The sequence below is a fragment of the Wolffia australiana genome, chromosome 1 (assembly GCF_029677425.1).
Source record: "Wolffia australiana isolate 7733 chromosome 1, ASM2967742v1".
NCBI lineage: Eukaryota > Viridiplantae > Streptophyta > Magnoliopsida > Alismatales > Araceae > Wolffia > Wolffia australiana.
Window position 1 is genome coordinate 27806588 of NC_135835.1, and position 13976 is coordinate 27820563.

Consider the following 13976-nt stretch of genomic DNA (forward strand, 5'->3'; position numbering starts at 1 on the left):
CACACATTTCAACCGTATCTTACTCCTTACACATATTTACTCACATCACCTGCTCTTTGTAATCTCACCATCATTCATGTTACATGAACATTCATTTCATCGCCTCTCTACTATCTACTTCCTTTATTATCTCATTTCGTCACTCCCTTCTCTCTCACACTTGTTCTTATAGTATCCTCATTATCACCTTAATCTTATTGATAATTATCACATTCTCGCCTTACATTTTCCTCACCTTGATTTTTGTATTTTTATATTTATCTTCGTTCATCTTGTTAATCAATATTCTCTGTGGAGCCATTTGCACTCATCACGAGCTAGATTTACTTGGGTGAGAAAATATTTTTTTATTTTAATTGATTAAACACAAAAGCATGAATGATGAATTGAAACCCTAACTTTGATTTTATCAATGATTCATTGGATACATATAGAGGCAGGATATATGAACAGCTCAAGCCATCTCTCTCCAGGAACCAAGAATCATTGATTTGATCCATACATTGGTGATTGGATCATCATTTTGTAGGTTCCATTATGATTCTGTTACCCATATTCTGTTGAATAAACTTAGTTTCATCTCAATAAAGGCTATAAAACCCTGACAGGATGATTGTTAGATATTGCTTCTAAAGTTGGATGATTTTGAGTTGTTTTTTATATCCCCCCCATCAATCTACATATAAAATTGTTGGCAGTAAAATTATCAGAGTAGTCAAAGATACCTTGGTTTTTATATAATCAAGGGGAAGTAAAAATTGTGCTAAAAAACTTTGCTTTAGCACATTCCCATGTAAAAATATGAAGTAATAAAGATTTAATAGTAAAATAATAAATTATTGATGTGCTGCTAAGAATTGTGGCACCACACTAGTGATATTTTTTCTCATTCAACAAAACATGGCTACTTGTAAGCACATGTTCTGGGATTTTGGAACATTTAGGGTCATCTGAATCCCCATATTTTGTATTCCCATCACATTTACTGCAATTTCCATCACAATTATTATGCATTTAATCCATGTTTTGTCTCGTGCACCTGTACCTCCATGTCTCGTTGGATTTTGTCAAGAAATATAGTTGATATTTGTTTTATCTCATTTTCGTAGGTATTCATAAAAAAAGGATCCAAGAATCTATTATTCTGACTTGGCAGATGAACAATGCTTGATCTCTTTTGAGAATAATGCCCCAAACGATTCAAGAAAAGTGCTACCCTGAGAGCAGGAAACAAGAAGCTCCATCCTGTTCAAGAAAGGAATACGAGGGTTCTTTCTATTCCTGAGGTACCCATGGAAACCCTGATGGAATGTATATATACAATGTTGTTTACATTCAAAATAAAATAAAAACATTTAACTTTTAAAAATTACGAATATATCCAAAAAAGAATCTTGATTTTAGAACCATCTAGCTCCACATTCGATCCTCATTTTCCGAGGGGTTCTTCTTCTCGACATTCCAAGTCAAGTGAAGTGTAGATTCCTTCCATCATGAATTTGTGAAGATGCTTAAAAAATGGAAGCCTTACCAGTCCCTTGGTGAAGATGTCAGCACAATTGTAAGATGATCAGATGTAAGGGGTACAGGTAACCCTGGCCTCCCATCATTCTTTGATGAAATGTCGATCAATGTCAACATGTTTTGTTCTTTCATGTTGAACCGGATCATGGACAATACTTATTGCTGATTTATGGTCTCTCAATAGCGTAGTTGTACCCTGAATTTTATATTTAATTCATTAAACATACCTTTTATCAATTCAGCTTCACTTAACCCTGTCTTCAATGCTCTTAGTTCAGCTTCTGCACTCGATCTGGATACTATTTTTTGTTTCTTGACATATAGATCAAGTAACTAAATTTCCTCCTAAAATGCACACATACTTGTAGTTGACCTGAGATCTACCAATGAACTTGAAAAATCTGCGTCAATATAGATATTTAAATCCAAAACATCATTTCTATTGAAAACTAACCCATATCCATATAGTTCCTTTTATGTATCTTAAAATTCTAAAAACAGCCTTCATATGAGTAATATTAGGTTTATGCATGAATCAAATTAAAGGATTTACAGTATAAGATATATATGGCCTAGTATGGGACATATAGATCAATTTACTAATGAAACCATTGATAATCCCCGGTCATCTGCATCAACATCTTCTCCCATCTTAAATTTGTGATTGGAATTAATAGGTGTATCAATTGGTTAAAAATCTTGATAACTTGTTTCTCTCATAAAATCAAGTATATATTTTTTCTGATAAAAATAAACCGGAAGACAGTTATGAAATTTCTATACCAATAAAATATTTCAAAAGTCCTAAGTACTTCATACCAAATTCATGAGACAATCGACAGCCTAGGTTCTCTATCTCTTCATTATCATCAGGGAACCAAGTTTACCTGTAGTCGTCAGCTCGTTCTTGACAGATCCGATCGGGTGTTCATAATCTGGAGTAAAAGGATTCGAACCTTTGCATGCCAGTACCAAAAACCGATGCCTTACCACTTGGCTATACTCCATACGGTCGGTCCCTGGGGAGAGGGGGAACCCGTCACAATTATGTCATCTACATAAACTTATACAACGGTAACTTTCATCTCTCTATTGTGTTTATAAAACAGAATATGATCATGGTTTCTCTGTTTATAATTAAAAAGTTTCACTACTTATGTTTTCCAAACCAAGCTCTTGGTGATTGTTTCAAACCATAGATTGTCTTCTGGAATTTGCAAACTTTCTCATCATATTCTTGATCATAGCCAGGTGGCATATCCATATATATTTTCTCCTATAATTCTCCATGTAAAATGCATTCTTTACATCGTATTGATGTAAAGTCCAATCCAAAATTGATGCTAGAGAGATAATTATCCTCACATTGTTCATCTTTTCTACTAGAGCAAGGGTCTAAAGATAGCCTGTACCATAAACATATTTATATCCTTGAGCAACTAATCTAGCTTTGAATCTTTCAACCCCTCCATTTGATTTATATTTGATAGTAAATACCCATTTACATACCACTGATTTCTTTCTCGTAAGTAAACTAACTATTTCCCCTTTATTATCTCCCCATACTGCATATGATTCATCATCCACACGTTTTTTCCATCTTTGATCCTTTTTTGCCTTGCCTACAGTTGTCGATATTTGTTCCTCACCCGACTTGGTGAAAAATGTCTGATGTGCTAATGAGGCGCATTTAAAAGTCAGATAATCTTCAATAGGATATAACTTTCTTATTGTACCTAACCTTTTTCTTTCCTTAAGGCCATAGGGAGATTCAATTACCCATTCTCACTTTCTATTACATTATCTTCTTTGAGATTCTGGTTTTGAGCCTCAGATACACTCATCTGATCTCCACACTCATTTATCTCTTCTCTGTGAGTTGATTGTAGTCAGTGAAAACTTCCATCAGTAATAATGTTTACTTTGGAGTTTTGTGCGTCTAAATTTGGGTTATCTCCTCATTCATTATAGATCCCCAATTTCCTAGGCACAAAACCCTTCTCTATATCAGTTCTTATTCTAATATTAGAATATTTTTTTTTAAAAAACAACCAAAATTTCCCGTCTCTTGATTGTCTTCTTCATGGGCATTGCCTCATTCTAAAAGGGAGCTTATCTCAGAAGTCTACAATTAGAATAGTACGCGGAACATTCATGAAAAGTAACATCTTTTGATACAAAAAATTCCTCAGATCATGATAAAAACACTTATACCCTTTTTGGGTGTTAGAGTAACCAAAAAATATGGATTTAATATTTTTTGATTCCAAATTTTTCAATCCCACATTAGGCTTATGAACAAAACATACACACACAAATATCCTTGTTTTAAGATTATTCTTCAGATTTACATGAGGATAAAATAAACTCATTTATTAATAGTATACTCATGATTATTATTGGTTGATGTTAATCTATTAATAAGACAGGTAGCGGTCCATACAGCTTCTCCCCACATAGTCCTTGGAGCATTGCTGTCAGTTAGTAGAGCTCTTTTTTTTTCAACAATTTCCCTAATATTTCTTTCAACAAGTCCATTCTTCTGGGATGTATAGATACATGATGTCTCAAGTATGATACCCTCTGTTTTAAATAAAATTTCTAATTGCAATAATTCTTAGAATTATCAATTCAACAAGCGTTTCTCTTAGTATTGAATTGGTGTTCCATTAATTTTCAAAAATATGGAATAATATTTGAAACTTCAATGAAATACCCATGTAAAATGGGTACAATCATCAACTAACACAAGAAACCAGCAATGATTTTTCAATGAAATATCTGATGTTGGACCCCACATATCATTATGAATTAGTTGAAATGGTAAATGTTTTGTATTCATAGATGAAGGATATTGAGACCTCTTATGTTTTGGAAATTCACACACATCACTGTCAAGTTTATTATTTGTTAGAATCAAACATGGAAAAAGAAGTTGGATAACTCTAACTGAAGGATACTGTGATCACCAATGTATGTGTCATATCCTGTTCATTCTTCACATTGAGCTCCTATTTTGGGTATGCAACTTGTCCAGTATGTGAAATATAGTAGAGTCCTTGGACAATTTTAGCAATTCCAATCCTCCGGTTGGACTCCTTGTTCCCCGAGAATGATTCACCATTATCAAAGTGTACAGCATAATGAGGTAAGTTAGCTAATTTCTGAATAGATATGACATTAATACACATTTTAGGATTTTTTAAAACATCATCTAATTCCCAATGGGTTCTAATATGATATTTCCTATTCCTACTAATGTTAAAAGTTTTCCATCAGCTGTTTCAACCTTCTTATTGCTTGGACATGGGGTATAAGATAAAAAATATCAGATTTTGGAGTCAACAGATCTGTAGCACCTGAATCTTGGATCCATCCATTTTTTTCATGATTATAAACTATGAAGCACCGATGAATATTAGATAGTTTTAAGGAATTATAGTGCTCACCAGAATCAACCATTGAAGCAGAGATGAGTATAGACAGCTTCTGGATTTAGGTTTGAGATTACTTCCTTGACCTTTCCCAATTCTGTCAACCTCACACTCAACCTTTGAGTTAGTCGATTTAGATCATCTGATGCACCTCCTCCTTCAATGTTAGATTCATCAGCTTCAAATGTACGGAAACTCCTTCCCCAATTATTTGTCTTTCCCACTATATCCTGTATATGACTTCTCTTCTTAAAATGTGTACACCAAAGGTTCTCCTTGGGATTGTGTTGAATTTGAAATCTGGTCAGAATTCTGACTCTGTTTTACTTATACTTTCAATCAACTTTCTTCATGAATTGCAGCAGATACGACAACTTCAATTGTTACCTTATTTGGCCTTTGGAAGATATGGTCTCTAAAAGCCTCAAATTCAGGATTTAGGCCAAGTAAAAACAGGTAAACTCTATCTTGAAGGATATATTCTCTATCTACTAACTTAGGGTTTGGAGGCCTGTAATGATCCAATTCCTTCAAAATAGTAACCAGCTCACTCCCATATTCCAAAACAGACCTTTGACCTTACTCGATCATGTAAGAAGATGAAAATAATTCATATATCTTTGCCTTGTCTTCCCTTTTGGAATGTCTTCGGTGAGCTGCTTCCCATAATGCCTTACAAGAGGGTTCATATTTAAACAATTCCCCAATTCCATGGACCATTAATTCCAGGAGCCACTCAAATAGAAAGGATTCATTGCTAATCCACTTAAAATATACAGGATCATCAATATTAGGATTATCTTTTGTAAGGTGATCCATAAATTTCCGTGCTGACAGTTGTCTTTCAATAGAACTGGTCCACTAAAACAGATTATGGCCAGGAAATAGTTCTCTTTCAGAAACCATTGTAAGTGTACTAATCCACTTATGATCATATATCACCACTTCCCCAGTGGTCAGAATCTGACATACTTGAGGTGCCTGACTGGATGGATTTTGAATCTCGAACTATGACATTCTTTCTGTATTTCCAAAAAACACATTACTCTTTCCATTCAGGTATTTCAAAAAATATGAATTCAATCAGAAGAAAAATATTTGATCACGATACATCACAAACTGTGTAAATAAAGAACATGTACAAATAAGAAGATGAAAGCAAAGACATTCAAACATGTATTTCTCTGATACCACGTCAATAAATGTAGATGATATTTTTATTATCTCATTTATGTAGGTATTAAGAAAACAAGGATTCAAGAATCTCTTGCTTTGACTTGGCAGATGAACAATGTTTTATCTCTTCTGAGAAGAATGCCCCAAAAGATTCAAGAAAAGGGCTAGCTTGAGAACAGGAAACAAGAAGCTCTTTCTCGTTCAAGAAAATAATTTGAGGATTTTTTATATTCATGAGGTACCCAAGGAATCCCCAATGGAATGTATATATACAATGTCATTAAGAAGTAAATAAAAGAAAAAAAACATTTAAATGTTACCTATTATGCATATATCCTAAATAAACTTGACTTCTAGAACCATCCAGCTGCGTCGTCGATCCTCATTCGTTGAGAAGTTCTTCTTCTCAACATGAATATAATCATATATCCTAATAATATTTAATTAATGGTAAGTAGAAAAAAATGAATTTAAATACAAATAAAGCCTTTAGATAATTCCGAAAACTTATTTTGACTTAAAAAGTTAATATATCTATGAGTATGACAATACAAAATTCTAGTAAAATACTGAAAAATCTAAAAAATCAAAATATACTTATAAAAATAAAATTAATGATGTTAAACTTGATAACATGTGTGTGCGTTTATTTTAATCCAACCAAAATCGTAAAATTAATAATAATAATGCAATAACAAATGTGTTGTCAGTCTTCAACGGGTGATTTTTTGGGCTTTCTCCTATTTGTAGTTTACATGAGATTTTTATAAAAACCCATGTGCGCTTGTTGACATTCAATTAACTTTTTGTGTGTGACCCTCTAGGTCCCTGTACTAGTATACTCAATAGCTATATAACCTTATTGGTTAGCTAACCTGATTAGTTTAATCTATCTAATATATAAAATTAATTTAATATGGATTTGTTGAACCCAATCTAGATGTTTTGCAACCAATATGTGGAGGGAAAAGCTACAAGTCTTGGTCTAAAAGGTATAAAAGATTTTATCAACCGCAAAACCTTAATTATTCATCCCATTTGTATTAATGCATTTAACAAATACTTCATCACATTATCTTACTTGAGCTGTCTCCTCTTATATCATAGGTAGGCAATCACATATTGACTTGAAAATCACCTTTGTGGACTTGTCACATCTAAACTGACACTTTAAATCCCATCATAATTTTTATCTACATAATCATACACAGCCTTACATTCATGAAGGCTTTGGCTTATCAGATGCAAGGACCACATACATAACCTTGTCATAAATTAACCTAATTGATACATTGTTATAGTGCCATCCAAAGATCTGTATGGATATGTTCATTGAACCCTTCCCATAAGAAATACACCCTCTCTATTATTTACGGTTCCACAGCTAGGGGCTATGGGATTGGCCATATTCACTATATGAGTGAGATTTAATAGTACCATTCTACCTAGATATTTTAATGTCTTTTTCGAATATCTTATGAACAGGGGTGGTTAGAATACATGTTTAAGTTCCCACCATATATCTTAGTACTAATTATAAGAAAGAATTTCTCTAAATGAATATAGTATAAAACATGTAATGATGTGCTTGCACATCATATATAAATAACTCGCACGTCATTCCACCAAGTGTAGAGTAGTGTTGCATTTTTTTATGTGCCCAACTACCTTGCCTGTGCACCTTTTGGCCCCCTTCTTTTTACAATACACTGTCACGACCTCTGGTTACTAGTCAGCATTTGTATTGTCCTAGGTATGAATAAAGTAATTACTCAATTACTGATCATCCTATGGATGAACCCCTCAATTATATATTAATAGGCAAAAATTTTATAACCATTGGTGATAAAGCGTAATTTAATACAATGACAAATAACCCTATATTTGAACTTTGAATAACATGGCATGTGTAGATCATCACAATACATTTCAATATCATTGCCCATTTAGTTTTTTGGAAGACATAGAATGTTATCAATAGTTGTAAATTAATTTCTAAATTAAATCTGGTATTTTATTTTTTTTGTTTTTCCAAAAATAGTTTGCAAATAAGTCCCAAATTAATTAAAGCAAACTGCTCATAGGGGCAAACAAGAAATAATTACAAATTTACAGAGGTATAAATTTCATTCAACACAACACATTTTTGGATAATTTTAGATAGTGATGATATTTTATATCCTTTATGGGTTTTAATAATATTATTTTAAATGCCCAATTACATCAGTTAAAACTCAAAATTTAAAAGTAGGAAAGTTGACTTTTAGTGAATTTTATTGAATAAACAGGTCAACAAAGTCATAACATTTTTTTCATGTTGAGTTGCAGTAGACCCACAAGATGATTTTGTTGATGTTTACCCATTTAAATACAATTTCCAAGGTAGAGAGATTTATTGAGAACAGAGGAGAAGACAAAAAAATGTTTTTAATCGCCTGGAATTTGGACGTGCCAAAGTGGGAAGATGCATCTTTTGAAGGCATTAATTCCCTAATTTAAACTAGTTTATTTAGTTTATGGTTCAAAATTGATCTTTCGCCAAAGGATGATTACTAGATAATCATAGGACATTTGTCCCATGATCTTACTATAATCCAGGTAGACTCGGCCTGAGATGAGTCAACATTACTGATTCCTAACCATTCTCCTACTCTGTGGCCACCTTTCATGATCTGCAACTAGTTATGTTGAGCGCCAAGCCCATTCTGTAATCTGTTTGGCCTAGTTCAGCAGCCTATTGATCTTCTCTTTCTGGCCAGATGAGCCCATGCCAAAATAATTTATTACTGAGATACAAGCCAAAAAAAATATTTTTTGTCAAAATACTAAAGGGAAAATTATTGAATTAAAGGTAAAAATTGAGAACAGCATTTTCATGCATAATATTGTACATTCAATTATAAAAATAACATAAATAAGAAACAACACGCCTATGCATGATAAATATAAATATGTATAAAATAAGTTAATAACAATCATTATGCCTACAAACCCAATGTCTAATATGATAATGAGTGGCCATATAAATGGCCATGGTGTTGATAACAGCATTGATCACACAAAGATCAATGAATCTATCATGCATGTTGATCACATAGAAGACTGTAGGGTGGACCACATTTTCATGCAGGAATATTGCGGTATTGATCGCTGAGTAGACATTTTGTGGTGTTGACCATTGTCAACTGCTACAGTTGAACTTGGTGTTAACTACATGTTGACCATATCATTGACTTTTGGTGTCACAGATAACTTGCAAATTATAAAATTAAATTTATGAATATTACATACATAAATGTGTTTTACAAGCCATATTTGCATGTTATCATACATAAATGGACATAAATAACTTGCACTCTGATTGTATGCTTATTTTTAATTTTTAGTATTTTTATATGGTATTTAACCTCAGTGCATTGAAGAAATATTTTCTTTCAGGGCATAAAATACTTGGCTAAAGGTTGGTGAGGATTTTGCTAATTTCTCTGGAATTGCTTCATATTTTTTTATAATTATTTTATCATTATTTAGCCAAAAAATGATTCTTAGAATTAAAAGAATTTATTTTATGATTTATCTAATATTTTAAACATGATTTTTTATTAAATTGGTGGCGTCCACGCCATTTGCCCAAAATTTTGGGCGAATGATTAAAAGCACCAAAAATAAGCAATCATAGGCTCATTATGGTAGCGCAATGCGTGATGCCATAATGAGCTAATTATGGATGATGAAAATAACAAGGTGCAGCTGGCGAGGAAAAGATGAGTTTTGTCCGTTTCTGTCTATTGAATTTTTTGTTGTATTTATAAAAGAGGAATATTTTCTATATTTAATACACACGGAATCGATTCACTGCGTGCATTAATTGAACGCGGCAATCAAAAACTATGTGTAATAATTTTTAAAGAAAAGGGCTTTGTCGTTTTCTGCTTTTTAAAAAAACAGGGCTGACGGGGGACTATGTGGAACAATCTCAGCCACACAAAAAGAATATTTTTGTCTCTTTCTTATATTGATGATTGTGGCGTGTGAAAGCATGCAAAGACGTGTCAGAACGTGAACCAAGGGCAGAGAAAACTGGGAAAAGGCATCAGCCAATAAAAAGTTGCCATTTTTTAGATGCTTGGAAGAGAGATAAATGATCCAACGGCCAAGATTAAGCGCCAGTAAATCTGTGATATCTTGAGATCTAGCTGTCCAATTGCGCCCAAATTTTGAATGTAGGTTTTTCTTTTTACCCTCTACAATCCAGACGGTTGGAATTTTAAATGGAGGTTGGGAAGAAGGTAAAAGGCACTTTTGAAAGCTTTCCCCTAGGAATTTTCCAGGAAGGACACAGGTGAGGCTTTGAAAGTCGACAGATCTTGGTTCATCATTGAAAGTTTTAAGTTTCTAATCTGCTTTTTGAAATTCTTCTTGAACGATTCTAAAACGCCAAGGCATGGGTGAAATGTACATGCCCTTGAAGTTGATATGAATGGTGATTAGCATTGCATTTTGATTTTGATTCAAGATCTGACTTTTAATCCTTAGTTCTACATTGATTTTCATCCAATTTTGCATCTTAGATCTCTAGATTTGGGTCAAATTTCACCTTCAATTCATTTTCCCCCAAATTCTTTTACTTTCACCTTCAATGCAAAATGAGAGAAGAGGATCAAGCAATCTGAACCTTCTCCTGAAGATTCAGATCACCTGAATGACTGATTAGAATGATTTCAGCGCTTAGGGCTTGATCCTCTTGAAAGGATCAATACCTAAGCGAAGAAATGGATGTAAAGAAATCCTACCCCTTCTGATATTGATTCTCCCTTGAGGGATTCAAGATCTTGAAGGGAAACTGAATGTAAGTGCTAAACAAGATATAGCTACTAATAGATTTAATCTAAATGAGATCCAAGAAATGGTAGATGACCTATCTAATTTGTTTTTGATTTTAGATTGCCCCATTGAACTAAGGTGATGCTCTTCCCTCAATAACTACTCCTAGAGCATGAATATTTTGCCCATGCTTGGCGTTTTGGCAACAAACAAGAAGAAGAACAAGAGGGTAAGAAGAAACTCACCAGATTAACTCAAGAACTGCAGAAAACTTTGACTCCAAAAGCTTGCTGTGTCCTTCCTGGCCAACTAAGGTTGGGACAAGAGCAGGAAAAGACAAAACTACCCTCAAAATTTCAGGCTGATCTGACGGTCGGATCTTGAGATATCTAGGTTTCAATTTTCTTGAATCATGGCCATCCGAATTCTTCATTTTCTCTCTCCTCCATCTGTCGCCAGCTCATCTTGCCTTCCTTGTGAAGGAATCTCTCTGCGAATCTGGTGTTAGAAAATGTGAGAAAATGTGGAACAAAGTCATGAAAAGTTAGTAATTATAAATACCATCAGTAATTATAAATAAGTAGTGTTTGCCTTCTAAAATTAGTTTCTTCATGAATCTAAAGTCAAATAAATCTGTAAAAAATCCATAAAATCATGAAAAATCATAAATTCATACTAAAGGTAATTTTAATCAGTTTAATGCATGATAACATGCAAATATGGATATTTAGATGCAGATATTTATGATTATTCATGATATTTCTAGAATAGTTTGCTTGCTCTATACAAAGTATTTAGTGCTTAAGAGTTATTATAAATTTTATTGCATAAGTCTAAAAGCGAAAATAATGACATATTTTATACACCAAATTTAGGCTTATTAGTGACAAAAGAGGAAACCATGGTTATGAATGCATCGAAGGCAATGAGTTTGACCGTGGTGAAGACTGAAAATTATGTGGGTGTTGGTATTGGTATGATTAAGCTATGTGCCACAACAAAGGCCATTGGTATGACCACATTGGGATCCGTCGGTTTAGTCGTGGCTATGAGTGCAGGTATGAATCTGGATGGCACTCTACAATTTCGCTATTGGTGCCAGGCGCACAATGTCAGCGAGTGTCATTTTGTGACTAGGTGGATGCTTATCTTGTGCAGTGAAAAATCCACATCAGTAACAATGCCACAACAATGGAAATGACATCTGTAGCCACATCCCATATCAGAAGTTGTGAAACCATTTCATGATGTAGGATAAATAAATTCATTTCGTGCATTTGTTCATATATTATGTTATTTTCCTATTTTTAATGAATTTAGCATGAATATGACATAATAAGTAAATCGTTGATGAAGGTAAAAAAATATTAATAAATAAATAAATAGAAGATTTTGACCCCTAAGGAGCCGCTAGGGGCTAATGGCTGCAACCGCAGCCCGAGCGCAAGGGCCCCAAGGGCAACAGCTGCAAGTGTAGCTGCAGCCACAGCCACAACCCTCCCACAATACCATCTTAGCTACGTGCACAAAAGGTAAGTTCTTTCTCTCTTTCATGAAATTCAAAAGTAATATTTTTTTGCTGTATACAAATAATAGATTTTGAATATTCCGATATGGGATTTCAAGAACTAAAATTTTTAGAGAAAATTAGGGGCCGGACCAGGGCGACGACAAGCCTTTACCAGGCCCGCGGGCCGTCACATCCAAGAATCACAAAGAAAAACATCTTACGGGTTTCGTACGGCCCAGGCCCAAGCCCGTGTCAACATGGGCTTTTCTTAAATAGATGTTATAATCCTGACCGTTGATCTTATGTAAGAAGATCAAACGGTCAAGATCAATTCCTATTTTCTTTTAATCACTTCCTTTTCCTTATAGGTGACAAATCATCGACGAGCACCGACGTGGACCAATGAAGCAAGAACAAGTGGCGATCCGCGGTGACATGCATGTGCTGACTGGGAGAGGATGATGGCGCACGCCATCAAAAGTTGTCATCGATGTCATCCGCCCCACGCGCCCTCGACAATGAAGACCGGGTGAAGCTGCTCAAGTTACCCTTTCCGTTTTCTCGTCTCTCTCTCTCTCTCTCTCTCGTGTTTTTGTCTCTTTTCCGCTCGCCCATCCCATTTTCATCGTGTCTCGCTATGCTCGCAACGTCTTTCGTCCGTCCGTCGTTTGCCATCAAGGGGGATGGGCTTCTCTCTAATCCTTCCCCCCTTGCCTCTTCCCTTTTTCTCTTCTTATTTCCCCTTTAATTTCCCCTTTATCTTCTTGTTTTCTTCTTGTTTGTAAGGGGAGCCCATTTATAAGGGCTCACCAAGTGGACCCTTTTGAGGCCCAATTAGGGGCCCATTCCCCCCCCCCACACCTATATAAGGGAGGAGATGGGCGCCCTAAGAAGGCAGACCAGTAATTTTTCATAGAAGCATTTCATCGAACGGGTTGCTGGTCTCCCTTCCTCGTCAAGAGAAGAACACAAGGGAAGGTTGAAGAAGAAGAAGTAGGGAGAAGAAAGAACGAGGAGAAGAAAGAGAGGGAAGAAGAACGAGAGGAGAAGAGGGGAGAGGGCCTCCAGCCCCGGTCGAGCAGGACCGATGACCCGCCACTCTCCTCTCTCCCTTTCTTCCCTGTCGTCGGGACAGGTTCTCCGCCGACGACCCGCCCCGCCGGACCATGACCGGCGTCCGCCGACCTTCGGGCTTGCCATGGGCAGGACTGACAGGGAGGGGCCTTCGCCCGTCCTCGTCCACGCCAGACCACCGACGAGCTGACGGACCCCCCTGGCGCGCTGACGCCGACCGCCGCGAATCGGCCCCGACCCCGCGACTGACGCCGCTGACCGGCCGAACCGGACGTGTTATTCGACCCGTCAACCGACCGGACCATCCCGATTGATCGGTTTGAACCCGATTGGCCAGTAAGATCCGATCGACCGGCCGACCCGATCGACCGGTCCAATCCGACCCGATCGACCAGGCTGGTCAAGCTCGGGGGTTTGAACTAGTTGTTCGAACC